General features: G+C 37.2%; 1 pseudogene; it reads left to right on the forward strand.

Annotated features, from left to right (window-relative positions):
• Positions 1-14,887, forward strand: part of LOC109439107 (survival of motor neuron-related-splicing factor 30 pseudogene) — a 33,638-nt pseudogene that overhangs the window by 8,557 nt on the left and 10,194 nt on the right.

Consider the following 14,887-nt stretch of genomic DNA (forward strand, 5'->3'; position numbering starts at 1 on the left):
ACTAGATACAGAGTTCAAAACAATGGTTATAAGGATGCTCAAGGAACTTAGTGAGAACTTGAACAAAGAGCTAGCAAGCATAAAAAAAGGACATAGAAATCACAAAAAAAGAACCATTCATAGGTTAATAATACAATCACCAAAATAAATGATGCATCAGAAGGAATCATCAGCAGACTAAATGAAGCCGAGGATAAACAATTTGAAAGAAAAGGAGGAGAAAACACCCAATCAGAACAGCAAAAATAATTTTAAAATGAGGATAGTTTACGAGAACTCTGGGAAAACATCAAGTGTAACAACATTTGCATCATATAGCTACTAGAAGAATAGAAAGAATAAAATTTAAGAATGTATTTGAAGAAATAATGACTGAAAATCTTCCTAACCTGTGAAAGGAAATAGACATACAAGCCCAGGAAGTACAGAGTCCCAAACAGGCCCACACCAAAACACATTATAATTAGAATGGCAAAGGTTAAAGACAAGAGAGAATCCTAAAAGCAGCAAGAGAAAGACAACTAGTCACTTACAAGGGAGCTCCCATGAGACTATCAGCTGATTTCTCAACAGAAACTTTGCAGGCCAGAAGGAAGTGGCAGGAAATATTCACAGTGATAAAAACAAGGGCTTACAACCAAACTACTCTACCCAGCAAGGCTATCATAGAAAATTGAAAGCAAGATAAAAGGCTTCCCAGGCAAGAAAAAGCTAAAGGAATTCATTACCACCAAGCCAGTATTCCAAGAAATGTTAAAAGGACTTCTTTAAGAAAAATAAAGGGGAAAACAAACAAATAAATGAAAATAAAAATATGAATAATAAAATGGCAACAACTATGTACCGATCAATAATCACTTAGCTGTAAATGGATTAATGCTCCAATCAAAAGATGTAGTGTGGTTGAATGGATACGAAAACAAGATCCACACATATGCTATCTATAAGAAATCCAACTGCAGATCGAAAGACACACACAGATTGAATATAAAGGGATGGAAAAGATATTTTATGCAAATGGAAATGAAAAAAAATCTGGGGTAGCAATACTCATATCACACAAAATAGACTTTAAAACAGACTATGATAAGAGACAAAGAGGGACATTACATAATGTACAGGGATCAATCCAACAAGAAGATATAAACCTTGCAAAAATGTATGCACCCAACATAGAAGCACCTAAATGTATAAAGCAAATATTAACTGATGTAAAGGGAAAGATTGACAGTAATGTAATTATAGTAGGGGATGTTAACACCCCATTGACACCACTGGATGTATCTTCCAGACAGAAATTCAACAAAGAAACAGTGGTCTTAAATGACACACTAGACTAGATGGAGCTAACTGATATTTTTGGAACATTCCACAGCAAAGCAGCAAAATATGCATTCTTTTCAAATGCACGTGGGACATTTTCCAAGATAAACCACACGTTAGGCCACAAAGCAAATCTCAATAAATTTAAGAAGATTAAGATCATATCAAGCATCTTCTCTGACCACAATGGTATGAAATTAGAAATCAATTACAAGAAAGACTGAAGAACACACAAACACATGGAAGCTAAATAACACACTATTAAATAATGAATGGGTCAAAAATGAGATCAAGGAAAAAATCAAGATACCTTGAGACAAATGAAAATGAAAACACAGCCCAAAATCTATGGGACAGAGTGAAAGCAGTCCTAAGAGGGAAATTCACAGAAATACAAGCCTACCCCAAGAAACAAGAAAAACCTCAAATAAACAATGAAATGTTACACTAACGGAAATTGGAAAAAGAACAGAAAACCAAGCCCAAAATGAGTAGAAGCAAGGAAATAATAAAGATTGCTGCAGAAAAATTAAAAGAGGTTAACAAAACAGTAAAAAAGATCAATGAAGCTAAGCGCTCGTTCTTTGAATAGATAAACAAAATTGTCAAACTTTTAACCAGACTCATCAATAAAGAAGAGAAAGGACCCAAATAAAGAAAATCAGAAATGAAAGAGGAAAAGTGACAATAGACACCAGAGACAAAAAAATTTTAAGAAAATACTAGGAGCAATTATATGCCAACAATTTGGACAATCTGGAAGAAATGGATAAATTCCTAGAAGCATATAATCTTACAAGGCTGAATCAAGAAGAAACAGAAAATCTGAAATGACAAATTACTATTAATGGAATTGAATCAGTAATCAATGAGCTCCCAACAAACCAAAGTCCTGGACCAGATGACTTTGCAGGTGAATTTTAACAAGCATTCAAAAAATAACTCATACATAGTCTTCTTAAACTATTCCAAAAAATTCAAGAGAAGAGAAGGCTCCCAAGCTCCTTTGGAATCATTACCCTGATTCCAAAACCAGAGAAAGACATTAGGAAAAAAAAAAGAATGATAAGTTGATATTCCTAATGAACATAGACACAAAAATCCTCAACAAAATATTAGCAGAAGAGATCGGGTGCATTCAGGGTGGTATAGGGGAGGGGGGTTGTCACTCTGTGAGGGATATAAGTGATAAATGTCTAACTATTACATTGTTTTGTGCACCTGAAACTAATTTTAAAAATTTTTAAAAATATTAGCAAACCAAATTCAGCAGTATATTAAAAAGATCATACACCATGATCAAGTAGGATTTATTCCTGAAATACATGGTTAGTTCAATATCCGCAAACCAATTAAAATGATACACCACATAAACAAAGGGAAAGATAAAAATCATACTTGCATCATCATATTAATAGATGTAGAAAAAGTGTTTGGCAAAATCTAGCATCCATTTACGATAAAAACTCTCATTAAAGTGGCAATACAGGTAACATATCTCAACATAATAAAGGCCATATACAACAAACCCACAGCTGATATCATAGTCAACAGGGAAAAGCTAAAAGGATCCTCCTTAAGATCAGGAAAAAGACAGGGATGTCCATTTTCACCACTATCATTCAACACAGTCCTAGCCACAGCAATCAGATAAGGAAAAGAAATAAAAGGTATCCAAATAGGAAATGAAGAAATAAAACTCATTATTTGCAGATGACATGATACTGTATAGAGAGAAACCTAAATATTCTAACAAAAAACTATTAGAACCAATAAATAAATTCACTAAAATAGCAACACACAAAATTTATATTCAGAAATCAGTTGCATTTTTATACATCAATAATGAACTGTCAGAAAGAGAAATAAAGAAAACAATCCAATTTACAATTGCATCAAAAAAATAAAATACCTAGGAATAAATTTAACCAAGGAGGTAAAAGACTTGTACTTGGAAAACTATATGACACTGAAGAAAGAAACTGGAGAACGTACAAATAAATGGAAGAATATACCATGCTCATGGGTAGGAAGAATTAACATCCTTAAAGTGTCCATACTACCCCAGCAATCAATAGATTTGATGCAATGTCTATCAAAATACCAATGGCATTTTGTTCACTAGAACAAAATCTTAAAATTTATATGAAACGATAAAGATCCCGAGTAACCATGGCAATCTTGAGCAGAAACAACAAAATTAAAGGTATCATGCTACCTCATATCAAAGTAAACTACAAGGCTATAGTAATCAAAACAGAATAGTATTGACATAAAAAAAGACACATAGATCAAGGGAATAGAGTAGACAGTCCAGAAATAAATCTATGTCTATAAGGTTATTTAATCTACAACAAAGGAAGGAAGAATACACATTGAAGGAAAGACAGTCTATTCAGCCTATTCAATAAATGATATTAGGAAAAATTTCACAAATACATGCAAAAAAGTAAAACTGGACAACTTTCTTACACCATGTAAAAGAATAAACTGAAAATGAATTAAAGATTTTTTTTCATTTTTTAAGACTTTTTTAAATTAAAGTTTATTGGGGTGACAATTGTTAGTAAAGCTACATAGATTGCAGGTGTACAATTCCGTATTGCAATATCTATAAATCCTATTGTGCATTCACCACGTAGAGTCAGTTCTCCATCCATAACCATATATTTGATCCGCTTTGCCCTCATCTACCAGCCCCCTCCCCCTTTACCCTCTGGTAACCACTAAACTATTGTCTGAGTCTATGAGTTTTTGTTTCTCATTTGTTTGTCTTGTTCTTTTGTTGTTTTTGGTTTATATACCACACATCAGTAAAATCATATGGTTCTCTGCTTTTTCTGTCTAACTTATTTCGCTTAGCATTATAATCTCAAGATCCATCCATGTTGTCACAAATGGTCCTATTTCATCTTTTCTTACCGCCGAATAGTATTCCATTGTGTATATATACCACAATTTCTTTATTCATTCATCTATCGAAGGACATTTTGGTTGTTTCCATGTCTTGGCCACCATAAATAAAGCTGCAATGAACATTGGGGCACACTTGTCTTTATGTATAAATGTTTTCAGATTTTTGGGGTAGATACCCAGGAGAGGGATTGCTGGGTCATACGGTAATTCTATTCATAATTTTTTGAGGAACCTCCACACTGTCTTCCATAGCAGCTGAACCAGTCTGCATTCCCACCAACAGTGTATGAGGGTTCCTTTTTGTCCATAGCCTCTCTAACACTTGTTACTATTTGTCTTGTTGATGATAGCCATTCTGACTGGGGTGAGGTGATATCTCATTGTGGTTTTTATTTGCATTTCTCTGATGATTAGTGATGTTGAGCATTTTTCCATGTCTACTTGCCATTTGATTGTCCTCTTTGGAGAAATGTCTCTTCCGGTCCGCTGCCCATTTTTCAATTTGGTTGTTTGCTTTTTGTTGTTGAGTTGCATGAGTTCCTTGTATATTTTGGATATTAGCCCCTTATCAGAGGCACTGTTTGCAAAAATCTTCTCCCATTCAGTTGGTTGCCTCTTTATTTTATCAATAGTTTCTTTTGCTGAGCAGAAGCTTTTACGTTTGATATACTCCCATTCATTTATTTTAGCTTTTACTTCCATTGCCTTTGGAGTCAAATTCATAAAATGCTTGTTGAACCCAAGGTTTATAAGTTTAGTACCTATGTTTTCTTCTATGCAGTTTATTGTTTCAGGTCTTATGCTTAAGTCTCTGATCCATTTTGAATTAATTTTGGTACATGGTGACAGACAGCAGTCCAGTTTCATTCTTTTGCACATGGCCTTCCAATTCTGCCAGGACGATTTATTGAAGAGGGGGTCTTTTCTCCATTGTATGTTTTTTGCTTCTTTGTCAAAAATTCTCCACATTTATGTGGTTTTATTTCTGTGTTCTCAATTCTATTCCATTGGTCAATGTGTCTGTTTTTCTGCCAGTATCATGTTGTTTTCATTATCGTTGCCCTGTAGTACAAGCTAAAGTCAGGGAGTGTGATACCTCCAGAATTGTTCTCTTTTCTTAATATTGCTTTGGCTATTCGGGGTCTTTTGTGGTTCCAAACAAATCTGATGATTTTTTGTTCTATTTCTTTAAAAATGCCATTGGGATTTTGATGGGGATTGCATTAAATCTGTATATTGCTTTAGGTAATAATGGCCATTTTAACTATGCTGATTCTTCCAATCCATGAGCACGGAATATCTTTCCATTTCTTTGTGTCTTCTTCAATCTCTTTTTAAAATGTCTTATATTTTAGATCATATAGGTCTTTCACATCCTTGATTAAGCTTATTCCTAGGTGTTTTATTCTTTTGCTGCAATTGCAAAAGGAATTTTTTTTCTTTTTCTGAGATTTAATTGTTAGTGTATAGGAATGCAATGGACTTTTGTACACTGATTTTGTAACTGGCAAATTTACTGTATTTGTTGATTGTTTCTAATAGCCTTTTGATGGAGTCTTTAGGGTTTTCTATATATAGCATCAGGTCATCTGCAAAGAGTGACTGTTTAACTTCTTCATTCCCAATTTGGATGCCTTTTATGTCTTTCTCTTGCTTGATTGAACTGGCGAGGACTTCCAACACTATGTTGAAAAGCAGAGGTGACAGGGGACAGCCCTGTCGTGTTCCTGAACATACAGCAAAAGGCTTCAGTTTTTCATCGTTAATTATGAGATTAGCTGAGGGTTTGTCATATATGGCCTTTATTATGTTAAGGTATTTTCCTTCTATACCTATTTTATTAAGTGTTTTAATCATAAATGGATGTTGTATCTTGTCAAATGCTTCTTCTGTATCAATTGATATAAACATGATTTTTGGCCTTTATTTTGTTTATGTGATGTATCACATTGATGGATTTGCGGATGTTGAACCATCCTTGTGCCCCGGGGATGAACCCCACTTGGTCGTGATGAGTAATCCTTTTAATGCATTGTTGCATTCGATTTGCTAGAATTTTGTTTAGGATTTCTGCATCTGTATTCATCAGAGATACTGGTCTGCAGTTTTCTTTTTTTGTGTTGTCCTTACCAGGTTTTGGTATCAGGGTAATGTTGGCCTCATCAAATGAGATAGGGAGTACTGTCTCTTCTTCAACTTTTTGGAAGCGGTTGAGCAGGATTGGTATTAGATCGTCTTTGAAGGTTTGGTAGAAATCACTCATGAAGCCATCTGGTCCTGGACTTTTGTTTTTGGGAAGGTTTTGGAAGACTGATTCAATTTTGTTACTGGTGATCGGTTTGTTTAGATTTTCCACTTCTTCATGGTTCAGCCTAGGAAGGCTATATGTTTCTAAGAACTTGTCCATTTCTTCTAGGTTATTGAATTTGATGGCATATAGTCCTTCATAGTATTCTTGGATGATCCTTTGTATTTCTGTGGTGTCCGTGATAACTTTCCCTTTTTCATTTCTGGTTTTGTTTATTAGTGTCTCCTCTCTTTTTGTCTTAGTGAGTCTAGCCAAGGGTTTGTCAATTTTGTTAATCTTTTCAAAGAACCAGCTCTTTGTCACATTAATTTTTTTATTGCCTCTTTGTTCTCTATTTCATTTAGTTCTGCTCTAATTTTTATTATTTCCTTTCTTCTGCTGACCTTGGGTTTCATTTGTTCTTTTTCTAGTTCTTTAAGATGTAACGTGAGGTTATTTATTTGGGATTTTTCTTGTTTCTTGAGATAGGCCTGTAATTATATAAATTTAACTCTTGAAACTGTTTTCGCTGCATCCCAAAAATTTTGGTAGGATATATTTTCATTCTCATTTGTTTCTATGTATCTTTTGATCTCTAATTTCTTCTTTGACCCGGTTGTTCTTTAGAAGTATGTTGTTTAATCTCCATGTATTTGTGGTTTTTCCTGCTTTCTTTTTGCAGTTGACATCCAATTTCAAAGCCTTGTGATCAGAGAATGTGCTTGGTATAATTTCAATCTTCTTAAATTTGCTGAAGGTAGTTTTATGTCCCAATGTACAGTCTATCCTTCAGAATGTTCCATGTACACTAGAAAAAAATATATAGTCTGATGTTTTAGGATGAAGTGCTCTATAAATGTCAATTATGTCCATTTCACATAATGTGTCATTTAGGGCTGCTATTTCATTATTTATTTTCTGTTTGGATGATCTATCCATAGCTGTCAATGATGTATTTAGGTCCTCCAGTATAATTGTGTTTTGGTCAATTTCTCCCTTTAGTTCTGTTAGTAGTTCCTTGGTATATTTCGGTGCTGCCTGATTGGGGGCTTAAATATTATGACTGTTATGTCTTATTGTTGTATACTTCCCCGTACCATTATGAAACGTCCATCTTTGTCTCTTGTTACCTTTTTAACCCTGAAGTCTGTTTCATCTGATATCATTATAGCTACACCTGATTTTCTCTGGAGACCATTTGCTTGGAGTGTCAATTTCCACCCTTTCACTTTGAGTCTATGCTTGCCTTGTAGCTGAGATGTGTCTCTTGGAGACAGCATATGGTTGGGTTTAGTTTTTTGATCCAATCTGCTACTCTGTGCCTTTTTATTGGTGAGTTCAGTTCATTTACTTTTAGGGTGATTATTGATATGTGAGGATTTCCTATCATTCTACCTTCAGTTTTCTGGTAAGACTGTGTTTCCATTGTTTCTTTGCCTTTTTGCTGTTGTCTATTATTTCTGTGTGGTGGTATTCTATGATGTTTCCCTCTTTTTCTTCTTTTATTACAGTATATATTAGAGTTCTGGATTTTTTTTGAGTGGTTACCCTTAAGCTTTTGTAAAAGAAGGTTTGATAATTAGAGTATTCCATTTTCTTTCTTTTTTCTTTTTTTTTTAATTTTATTTTATTAAATTTATTGGGGTGACAATTGTTAGTAAAATTACATAGATTTCAGGTGTACAATTCTGTATTACATCATTTATAAATCCCATTGTATGTTCATCACCCAGAGTCAGTTCTCCTTCCATCACCATATATTTGATCCCCCTTACCCTCATCTCCCACCCTCCACCCCCCGCCCCCCTTACCCTCTGGCAACCACTAAACTATTGTCTGTGTCTATGAGTTTCTGTTTCTCATTTGTTTGTCTTGTTCTTTTGTTGTTTTTGGTTTATATACCACATATCAGTGAAATCACATGGTTCTCTGCTTTTTCTGTCTAACTTGTTTCGCTCAGCATTACTCTCTCAAGATCCATCCATGTTGTCACAAATGTTCCTATATCATCTTTTCTTACCGCCGAAGAGTATTCATTGTGTATATATACCACAACTTCTTTATCCATTCATCTATCGAAGGACATTTTGGTTGTTTCCATGTCTTGGCCACCGTAAACAAAGCTGCAATGAACATTGGAGCACATGTGTCCTTATCTCTAAATGTTTTCAGATTTTTTGGGTAGATACCCAGGAGAGGGATTGCTGGGTCATATGGCAATTCTATTCGTAATTTTTTGAGGAACCTCCACACTGCCTTCCATAACGGCTGCACCAGTCTGCATTCCCACCAACAGTGTATGAGGGTTCCTTTTTCTCCACAGCCTCTCCAACATTTGTTACTATTTGTCTTGTTGATGATAGCCATTCTGACTGGGGTGAGGTGATATCTCATTGTGGTTTTGATTTGCATTTCTCTGATGATTAGTGATGTTGAGCATTTTTTCATATGTCTATTTGCCATTTGTATGTCCTCTTTGGAGAAATGTCTCTTCAGGTCCTCTGCCCGTTTTTCAATTGGGTTGTTTGTTTTTTTGTTGTTGAGTTGCATGAGTTAGCTGTCAATGATGTATTTAAGTCCCCTAGTCTAATTGTGTTTTGGTCAATTTCTCCCTTTAGTTCTGTTAGTAGTTGCTTGGTGTATTTCGGTGCTCCCTGATTGGGGGCATAAATATTGATGACTGTTATGTCTTCTTGTTGTACAGTCCCCTTCACCATTATGAAATGTCCATCTTTGTCTCTTGTTATCTTTTTCACCTTGAAGTCTGTTTCATCTGATATCATTATGGCTACACCTGATTTTCTCTGGGTACCATTTGCTTGGAGTGTCAATTTCCACCCTTTCATTTTGAGTCTGTGCTTGTCCTTGTAGCTCAGATTTGTCTCTTGGAGATAGCATATGATTGGGTTTAGTTTTTTGATCCAATCTGCTACTCTGTGCCTTTTTATTGGTGAGTTCAGCCCATTTACATTTAGGGAGATTATTGATATGTGAGGATTTCCTGTCATTCTATCTTTAGTTTTCTGGTAAGGCTGTGTCTCCATTGTTTCTTTGCCTTTTTGTTGTTGTCTATTATTTCTGTGTGGTGGTATTCTATGATGTTTCCCTCTGTTTCTTCTGTTATTTCAGTATATATTTCAGTTTTGGATTTTTTTTTTTGAGTGGTTACCCTTAAGTTTATGTAAAAGAAAGTTTGATAATTAGAGTATTCCATTTTCTTCAGCACGCTTACTTTCTCCATTCCCATATTCCGGTTCAGGCCTTTACTCTCCCCCTTTTTGAGTTTTGGTTGCCACAAATTGTCCCTGTTGATGGTGGTCGAATAGCCTCCTTTAGTATTTCTTGTAGTGCAGGTCGTGTATTAGAAAATTCCCTCAGCTTCTGTATGTCTGGAAAGGTCTTTATTCCTCCTTCATATCTAAAGGATATCTTTGCTGGATATATTATTCTTGGCTCATGGTTTCTCTCAATAGTTTGAATATTTGGTTCCACTCCCTCTTGGCTTGTATAGAGTTTCTGCTGAAAAATCTGATGATAATCATATGGGCTTTTCTTTGTAGGTTACCGTCTTCTTTTCCCTGTCTGCCTTGAGGATTCTTTCTTTGTCGTTGATTTTAGACAGCTTCAATACAATGTGCCTTGGAGAAGTCCTGTTGGGATTGAGGTAACTAGGTGTTCTATTTGCTTCTTGGATTCGAGGGTCCAGTTCTGTCCACAAATTTGGGAAGTTCTCATCGACAATTTGTTTGAATATATTCTCTGTTCCCTTCTCCCTTTCTTCCCGTTCTGGCATGCCCAGTATTCTTATATTGCTCTTTCTGATGGATTCCCAAGTTCTTTTAGAGTTCTTTCATTTCTTTTAAGTCTCAAGTCTCTTTCTTCTTCTATCTGTGTCATTTCCAGGTTTCTATCTTCGATGTCACTGATTCTTTGCTCCATCTGGTCAACTCTACTACCTAAGCTGGTTATTTCATTCTTAATTTCTTCTATTGAGTTCTTAATCTCCAGAAATTCTATTTGATTCTTTTTTAAGATTTCAATCTCTTTTGTAAAATGCTCATGCTGTTCTTTGATTGAGTTTCTGAGTTCCTTTAACTGCCTATCTGTGTTTTCTTGTATCTCGTTGAGTTTTTTCAGAACTGCAATCTTGAATTCTCTGTCATTTAAGTCACATATTTCTGTATCTTTAAGTGCCTTCTCTGGAGATTTTTCACTTTCTTTCTGAGCTATCTTGTTGCCTTGGTTATTCATGGCGATTACTGGTTTACTATTTCTCTTCCTAGACATCTACAGGAGTGACTTCTGCAACAGGTTGATAGAAAGCGGTCTTTCTTTTGTTTGCCAGTACTTGTTGGTGGGACATTTTATTATTTCTCCAACTGCAACTTATTTTTCTTCTCCCACACGGTAGTGCTATGTTTTCTCTGCACTATTCCAACCTCTCACACAATGGGGGGATTCCCTGGGAGACGGGCTTCTCCTCTGTTAATAGTTCGTCTAGGTCACAGGGCGCAGTGTCCCGGTGGGTATGCGGAGAGCTTTTGATGTTCCAAAGCTCTTCCAGCTCCTGATTCAGAGCCCGTATATTTCAGCAGTTCTGTTTACTCCTGCAGGGATCCGCCCAAATAGGTGTGGTCAGGGGCGGGGTGAGTTGTGAGAGGTGGCCCAGAGCAATGGCGGCGACCACCACCACAGCCGGTCCTGCTTCCACAACTCTCTCCCCTTTGCCGGAACTACTTGGGCTGTGAGTTTGTGTCTGCGGTCCACAGTTCTCAAAACAGCAAATTTTCTGTTGTTTTGATCTGACACTGCTAGTGTTTCGCTTCTAGCACCGAGCAGGTGGGGGCGGGGCGAGCTCTGGGAGGGGCGGGAGGGGGCGGCTAGTCTCAGTGCCTAAGGCTCCGTTCTCTGCACGGCAGTGCGGGCTTAAACCACCGTTTTCAGTCTTCTTCCCTCAGTCTTTTCTCCGAGGTCTCTGCCGTGAGCGTTGGGTTCAGCCGTGTTATATGCTGCCCCCTTAGCCCGTGGAGCCCTGGCGGAGCCCTAGCAGTCCGAGCTCTTCCCTCTCCCGCAGCTGCGGTAGTTCCGGGAAGCAGCGAGCTCGGCACACTGAGCTAGGTCTGCGTCCTGCGCCCGCGTGGCTCCGTCTCCGCGCACTTCTACCTTCCCTCCTCCCTCTATTCACGCGAATCTCCCACCTGTAGGTGATTTCAGTCGGTAGTGGGCCTCTTCGTCTTGCCTGTCTGCTGTGCAGGGAGTCCTTTGTGGAGTTTTTGTTGTTCGATTCTTTGTAAATTCCAGGGGAGCTTTACAGAGGCTCACCTCACGCCGCCATTTTTCCGGAAGTCTCGAGTATTCCATTTTCTTCAGCATGCTTACTTTCTCCATTCCCATATTCCAGTTCAGGCCTTTAGTCTCCCCCTTTTTATGATGTGTTTGCCAAAAATTGTCCCTGTTGATGTTGGTCGAATAGCCTCCTTAATATTTCTTGTAGTGCAGGTCGTGTATTACAAAATTCCCTCAGCTTCTGTATGTCTGGAAAGGTCTTTATTCCTCCTTCATATCTAAAGGATAGCTTTGCTGGGTATGTTATTCTTGGCTCATAATTTCTCTTTCAATAGTTTGAATATTTGGTCCCATTCTTTCCTGGCTTGTAGAGTTTCTGCTGAGAAATCTGATGATAATCTAATGAACTTTCCTTTGTAGGTTACCGTCTTCTTTTCCCTGGCTGCCTCGAGGATTCTTTCTTTGTCGTTGATTTTTGACAGCTTCAATATAATGTGCCTTGGAGAAGGCCTGTTGGGGTTGAGGTAATTAGGTGTTGTATTTGCTTCTTCGATTCAAGGATCTAGTTCTTTCCACAAGTTTGGGAAGTTCTCATTGACTATTTGTTTGAATATACTCTCTGTTCCCGTCTCTCTTCTCCTTCAGGTATGCCCGTTATTCTTATATTGCTCTTTCTGATGGAATCAGAAAGTTCTTGTAGAGTTCTTTGATTTCCTTTGAGTCTCAAGTCTCTTTCTTCTTCCATCTGTGTCATTTCCAGGTTTCTATCTTTGATGTCACTGATTCTTTCCTCCATCTGGTCAACTCTACTACGTAAGCTGGCTATTTCATTCTTCATTTCTTCTACTGAGTTCTTAATCTCCATAAATTCTATTTGGTTCTTTTTTTTTAAATTTCAATCTCTTTAGTAAAATGTTTGTGTTGTTGTTTGATTGTGTTTCTGAGTTCATTACACTTTCTTTCTGTGTTTTCTTGCATCTCATTGAGTTTTTTCAGAACTGCAATTTTGAATTCTCTGTCATTTAAGTCACATATTTCCATATCTTTAAGACTTTTCACTTTATTTCTGAGCTGTCCTGTTGCCTTGGTTATTCATGGCAATTAATGACTTATTATTTCTCTTCCTAGACATCTACAGGAGTGGGTTCTGCAACAGGTTGATAGGAAGAGGTCTTTCTTTTGTTTTCCAGTACTTGTTGGTAGAATGTTTTATTTTCTCTCTGACTGCAGCGTTTTTTCTCTCTCACACACTCTAGTGTTGTGTTTGCTCTGCACTATTCCAGCTTCTCTCACAATGGGGGGATTTCCTGGACGGTGGGCTTCTCCTCAGTTTACAGTTTTCTGGGTCATAGGGTGCTTCATCCCTTTAGGTGAATTCAGTAGTGAGCCTCTTCGTCCTGCCAGTCTGCTGTGCAGGGAGTCCTTTGTGGAGTTATAGTTGTTCAATTTGTTGTAAATTCCAGGGAGGTTTCCAAAGGCTCACCTAATGCCGCCATTTTGATCGATTAAAGATTTAAACATAAGACCAGAAACCGTAAAACTCCTTGAAGAAAACATAAGCTGTAAAATCTCTTGACATTGTTCTGTAATGTGTTTGCTGATCTATCTTTTCAGGCAAGGGAAGAAAAGAAGAAATAAACAAATGGCACATCATCAAACTAAAATGTTTTTGCACAGCAAAGAAAACCATCAACAAAATGAAAAGACTACCTACAGAATGAGAGAAGACATTGGTGAATGACACATCTGATAAGTGATTAATATCCAAAATTTATATTGAAATCATATAACTCAACACCCCCAAAAACACAAACAATAAAATTAAAAAATGGGCAGAGGACCTGAATAGACATTTTTCCAAAATAAGGACATACATATAGCCAATATTCATATGAGAAAATGTCACTAAGTGTCACTAATCATCAGAGAAAAGCAAATCAAAACCACAATGAGATACCACCTCACACCTGTCAGAATGACTATCATCAATAAATCAACAAAGGATAAGTTTTACTGAGGATGCAGAGAAAAGGAAACCCTTGCAAACTATTGGTGAGATTGTTAATTGGGGCAGCCACAATGGAAAATGATTTGGAGTTTCCTCAAAAATTAAAACTAGACTATGATCCAGCAATTCCACTCATGGGTATTTATCTGAAGAAATCCAAAATAAATTTGAAGTGCTATATGCATCCCTATGTTCACTGCAGCACTATTTAAGATAGCCAAGATATGGAAGCAACTTAAGTGCCCATCAATAGACAACTGAATAAAGATGTGGGGCCAGCCCGGTGGCTCAGGCGGTTAGAGCTCTATGCTCCTAACTTCGAAGGCTACCGGTTCAATTCCCACATGGGCCAATGGGCTCTTAACCACAAGGTTGCCGGTTCAACTCCTCGAGTCCTGCAAGGGATGATGGGCTCCGCCCCCTGCAACTAAGGTTGAACACGGCACCTTCAGCTGAGCTGCCGCTGAGCTCCTGAATGGCTCAGTTGGTTGGAATGCGTCCTCTCAACCATAAGGTTACCGGTTTGACTCCCGCAAGGGATGGTGGGCTGTGCCCCATGCAACTAGCAACGGCAACTGGACCTGGAGCTGAGCTGTGCCCCTCACAACTAAGACTGAAAGGACAACAACTTGACTGGGAAAAAAGGCCTGGAAGTACACACTGTTGTCCAATAAAGTCCTGTTCCTCTTCCCCAATAAAATCTTAAAAAAAAAAAAAAAATGATGTGGTACATACACACAAAGTAATATTAGTCAGCCACACAAAAAAAAAAAAAAGAAAAAAGAAAAAGAAAAAAAAGAAATGTTACCATTTGTGACTACATGGATGGATGTAGAGGATATCATGCTAAGTGAAATATGTCAGACAGAGAAAGACATATATGATCTCACTTACATGTGGAATTTAAAGAACAAAATAAGAGACAACCAAGATGATGCAGTAGGTAAATGCTGCTTACCTTTTCCCACAGCCACATCAAAATTACAAGTAATCTGCAAAGCAATCATTATTGAGAATTGCCTAAAATCAAGCTGAACTGAAGCCTTTCAACTAAGGACATACAGAAG

Source organism: Rhinolophus sinicus, chromosome 17 (genome assembly GCF_057876585.1).
Source record: "Rhinolophus sinicus isolate RSI-liver-muscle chromosome 17, RSI-T2T, whole genome shotgun sequence".
NCBI lineage: Eukaryota > Metazoa > Chordata > Mammalia > Chiroptera > Rhinolophidae > Rhinolophus > Rhinolophus sinicus.